The sequence below is a fragment of the Octodon degus genome, unplaced genomic scaffold (genome assembly GCF_000260255.1).
Source record: "Octodon degus isolate 3935 unplaced genomic scaffold, OctDeg1.0 scaffold00189, whole genome shotgun sequence".
Classification (NCBI taxonomy): domain Eukaryota; kingdom Metazoa; phylum Chordata; class Mammalia; order Rodentia; family Octodontidae; genus Octodon; species Octodon degus.
Genome location: NW_004524765.1, coordinates 2,908,231 through 2,913,680, shown reverse-complemented (window position 1 = coordinate 2,913,680; position 5,450 = coordinate 2,908,231). Strand labels below are relative to the sequence as shown.

The following is a 5,450-nucleotide window of genomic DNA, read 5'->3' as shown; positions in this document are numbered from 1 at the left end:
TTTTTGCGGAACCGGGGATTGAACTCAGGCCCTTGCGCTTGCCGGGGAAGAGCTTATTCCACTGAGCCATCTCCCCGGCCCTTAGAATTTGTTTTCATAGAGGAATTGATGTACTCTCCTTCTTGATTTCATGGTTTGTGAAGAGAAGTCTGCCATTATTTTGGTGGGTTTTCCTTTAAATGTGATCTGTTTCTATTCTCCTGAGGCTTTTAGTATATTCTTATGCTGGATTTTTGGGATCTTGATTATTATATGTCTGGGTGTGGTTTTAATTGGGTTGATGTTATCTGGAGTTCTATGTGCTTCAGTTACCTGAATATCTGGTTATTTTCCCATATTTGAGAAGTTTTGTGCTATTACTTCTGTCCATATTCTTTTTATATCATGTGTATTGACTCCTTCTTTCTCATTGATGCCTATTAGTCTCACGTTGTTCATCTGCATCATCTTGCAGATGTTGAATTATTTTGTCCTGCCTCGTAGTTGATTTTAGGAGATCTTTTCTTACCTTTTCACTAGCTATGCTGGCATGTTCAAGATCTGAAACTCTATCTTCACTTTCATTCAAATGGTTTTGCGAGCTTGTGATTGAGATTTTAAGTTCCTCTATATCTCTTTGACTCTGCTTCCTGTGATTTGTTTCTTTTCTATATTGCTCATTCAAGGATTCCATTGTTTTTCTATTCTCCATTAATTTTTTATCAGTGTCTTCTTTAGAAGCAGTTATTAATTCTTTCATGATAGTTATCCTTTCTTTTTTTACTTCAGAGATTATTTCTAATCTGATTTTCTCTATACCTTTCTGCAGTTGTTTCTTTACTTTAGATGCTATTAATTCAGAGATTTCAGCTGTGTGATTCCATATTTCTTCTGTGCTAGTATCTCCTGCACTTAAATGGGTGAGCTTGGAGCCTGAGATTGCATTTTGCTCCTTCTCTTTGTAATTATGTATAGCACTGTTCTCTGAACTTTAGTGTAGAGCTTTGGTGCAGTTCAACCTTAGCAACCTACCGAAATTCTTACCCAAGAGATTATATGGTTAAGCCAGTTTTAGTTCTGTATTTACAGGACTACAATTAGGAACACTAATAATAGGTAGTGATATTTAGCAGATGACATACTTTTGTAACTAATGGGTTTGTATTTTAGACAGTAAGAACAAACATGTCTGCAGCTATGCAGATGTTAAATTGGGAATTTGTATTTAAGTTAGTTACTTTAAGTTCCGTCTAATCACCTCCCCTTGATGTACCTGGGGTCTTCCAGGTGGATTCATTCACCCAGTAACCTGTCACCCCCTTTGTAGATCAAGGATTAGAAAGAGAGGACACTCTCATAGATCTGGGTCCAGCAAAGTGTCTCAGTACTGGTTCTGGATCTACTAACTTTAAACTTGTCCAGATGTGCCTGGCTTTGGTCTGGCTGCTGTGCTCAGCTTCTTCCTGATGCAGCTCATATAGGTGAACCTACTGTGTCACTCTGGCAAAAGGTTCAGCTCCTGAATTTGCTGGGTAGGTCTGGCCTCTAGCCCCTCTGCAGGGAGATCTGATGAAGGTTCCACAGGAGGCCTGGTGCAGGGCCTGGGATTTGGTTGGGGAAGAGTCTTGGGCATAGCAAGCAGGTGGAAGTTCCCATTCTCACATGAGGCCTGGGGTCCGGCTAGGGAGAGGTCTTGGGCACAGCAAGCAGGCAGATGGTCCCACACACTCATCAGGACTGTGTCTGGCTGGGTCAGGGTCCTATGTTTTGACATTGCTGGGAAATGCTGCCATTGTCTGTATGGTGAGATGTGAACTAGGACTGCACACTCCCATGTACTTTCTGCTGGAAAACTTTGCCTTCCTTGATATCTAGTATGTCTCCTCCACTGTTCCTAACATGCTGGTCAACACGCTTTCCTTCTCTGGGTGCTTCCTTCAGTTCTATGTTTTCTTTTTGCTGGGCACGACTGAATGTCTCTTCCTGGCAGTAATGGCCTATGATTGTACTTGGCGATCTGCCGCCCCCTGCACTACCCCACCCTCATGACGCGCAGGTTCTGTTGCGTGCTGGTGTCCTCGTGCTGGCTCGCTGGCTTCCTGGGGTATCCGATACCCATTTATTTCATCTCCCAGCTACCTTTCTGTGGTTCTAACATCATCGATCACTTCTTGTGTGACATGGACCCACTGATGGCTCTGTCTTGTGCCCCAGTTCCCGTTACTGAAACTATTTTTTATGCTCAGAGTTCCTTTGTTCTCTTCTTCACTATTGTGTACATTCTCCGGTCCTATATTCTTCTGCTTAGGGCTGTTTTCCAGGTGCCTTCCAGATCTGGGCGGTGGAAGGCCTTCTCCACCTGTGGCTCTCATTTAGCTGTGGTGTCTCTTTTCTACGGGACGGTCATGGTGATGTATGTGAGCCCTACCTACGGCATCCCCACGTTGATGCAGAAGGTCCTCACGCTGGTGTACTCGGTAATGACGCCTCTCTTTAATCCCCTGATCTATAGTCTTCGTAATAAGGACATGAAACTTGCCCTGAGAAGCATCCTGTGTGGAATGAGAGCTGGTAAAAATTTATGAATCAAATGTGTCACAAGATGGAGATATAGCTGTTCTTTCTGGGGTCTTTAGACTTTCATTTAAGAAGTGAGAGGCCATCTATTTCATGTGGAAGTGTTCCCAGTTTAAATAAATTTTGGGTGCTTGCTACTTAAATCTTAAAACTATGGTCTTTTAACACCCAGTGAAGCTTGTCCTCACTGGAAATATAAAAGGGCAACCCCTATGGGAGGTTCCCTCCCACTGAGCTGCCCCAGGACCCCTCATCACTCTTCTCCTTCTTTACAAGACAATAAGCCTAGGGGCCAGGGAGATGGCTCAGTAGAATAAGTGCTTCCCTGGCAAGCACAAGGGCCTGAATTCAATACCCGCCAAAAAACCAAACAATAACAAAAACAAGACAATAAGCCTAACTCTGTGTAATGATAATGTCCCTGGGAGTCTCTGTGTGATAGGAATCAATGATAGTGCAGCATGGAGCATACAAGGATTAGAAAATAGTTCCTAACAGGTTAAGATGTAGCTCAGTGGTGAAGCACTTCCCTAGAATGCACCAGGCCCAGGGTTCAGTCTCCACAGCTGCCCCCAAAACACTGTTTGCTTGAATGTTTTTTACTCACATTAAGTTTATTTTTAACTGATGCATAGAAATAAAATTTGTGGACTAACAAGGGAATCTGCGATGCTTTTGTACATGTTTATGTTTCGTAAAGTTTAAATCATGGTAAACATATTTATCTTCTCAAACAGATATCATTTTCTCCTTTTAACTTGTGGTTGGGATCAAATTCAGGGCCCACCACATGTTATGAAAGCATCTTATCACTGACTTTTTCTTTTACTTTGAGAGTTAGTCTCATTAAATTGCCCAGGTTTGCCTCGGACTTTCCATTCTCATACTCAGCCTCCTAAGCACCTCCATACAAGCATGTGCCACTGCATTCAGCTCCTACCTTTTCTTTCTGCTGAAAACTTTCACCAAACTTTTATAGCTTTGAGATGTACAATTCATTGTTGTTATCTATAGTCAAGAGAGTGTGTGCAGTAGCACTCTAGAACTTCTTGCCCCTAACTGTAACTGACCATTTTTATTGCAAAAAAGTAATAGGTGGTTGTGAAGCAATTCAGAAGTGTATAAAAATGATGGAGCTTCCATTTCCATTTTCCGTCCCGCTCCCACCAAGCTTGCTGTCTGTGCGTCAGTGTTGGCTCATCTCAATTGCGCTGGCATCCAGCCCTTCCACCCTGTGGCCCTTCTACCCCTGCCTTGTCTGTTTTGCACTATTTCGCATCATGAGCCCTGAGCTCTTGTCAGGTCAGTCACAGCATCCTGCTCTCTGTGGCTGTGTATCTGTGTGCATATTCTTAGGCTGTTCTTTCCACTTAGAGAGCCTCACCATATCTTCTGCCCTGCATCTTAAGAAAGACAGCTAATAAGAAACTTCTTAAACTTACTCTATAATGTAACTTCCATCTTGCAAGAATGCCATGAGGGTCAAATGAGATAATCTAAGTAAAGGTCTATAAGAGTACATCAGAGGCTCTAAGCACATGTTTGTCCCTCTCCTTCCTAGTCTTTAAATCTGACATGAACAGCTTGCTAGTTATCTTTCTGACTTTTGCTACACTTATGGAAACCTATGTACATACCAGTTTTGTTTAAGTGATGGGTTTTGTTGTTGTTTGCTGGTTGGTTTTTTGGTTTGTTCATTTGGGTGAGGTGGTTTTATTTTGGATTTTTGGAGACAGGCTGTTTGTTTGGGCCATCCTTAAACTTACTCTAGCTCAGGCTGACCCTGAGCTCTCAGTAATTCTCCTGTTTCAGCCTCCCAAGTGTTGAGATTGCAGGCATGCACCACCATCCCTGGGTCTTTAGCTGATTTTAAACCTAAGTTGGGATAGATAGATAGATAATAGATAGGTAGATAGATAGATAGATAGATAGATAATAGATAATAGGTAGATAGATAGATAATAGGTAGATAGATAGATAGAATTTGGTAAGCATTAGGGAACTAGTTAGAGGAACCTTGGCATATTTCACTCATCTTTTATATCTCTATAGTCTTCTTATAACTCTGTAAAAGTTAACCGATCCTGTCAACTTGAGTAACAAATACCCTACTTAAATAGATCAGTACAATGCTGTGTGTAGCTGAAAGGATTTACTAAAGACAGAAGACTTCCCCTTACTGGGGCTGGGGGATAGCTCAGTAGAATAAGCACCTGCCTGGCAAGCATAGGGTCCTGAGTTCAATCCCCAGTACTGGAAAAAAAAAAAAAAAAAAAAAAGACTCCACTTTGGGTTGGATGTAAATTGTACCAACGAATATGCTTACTTTGAATGGAATGTAAGAAAAATGAAGGAAGGCTCACTGCTGCTTTGTCAGAATTGCTGCAGTCTGCATCTCCCCTTCGACCTCTCCTGACTTCCAGCACACGTCCCACTGTGGATCCTCAGCCTCCTGATAGGAGACCCCACATGATGCTGCCCTGCGCCCAGGTCTTGGTCTTCTGTTCTTCAGCACACAGATACCCCTTCTACACTCTCATGCCTAATTCTGCACACAGCCAAAGTGAGCCCATCCTGTACATCGTTTTGACTTTGTGTATCTTGTATGAATCTGTTCCTCTAGCGAGCACTAACTGATACAGGCAAGTTCCTTGAATGACATGACCCCCAACTATTTCATCCGTAAAATGGGATGATGATGAAGTTGTGATGATGCCATAGGGGTGCTGAATTCTTGTGAGTCAGTTCTCATAAAGCACTTAAAAGTTGGCTTACAAAACACTGCAGATCAATAAACATCACCTAATAGCTGAGGAGATAGCTCTGCAGTACGATGCCCGCCTGGCAAGCACAAGGTCCTGAGTTCAATCCCCAGTACCACCAAAAAAAAAAAA

The 5,450-nt window shown here is 42.4% G+C and overlaps 1 pseudogene; it reads left to right on the top strand.

The window, feature by feature from the left end:
- The first annotated feature begins 1,641 nt into the window (after nucleotides 1-1,641).
- Nucleotides 1,642-2,564, top strand: LOC101565062 (annotated as a pseudogene).
- Nucleotides 2,565-5,450: the final 2,886 nt, after the last annotated feature.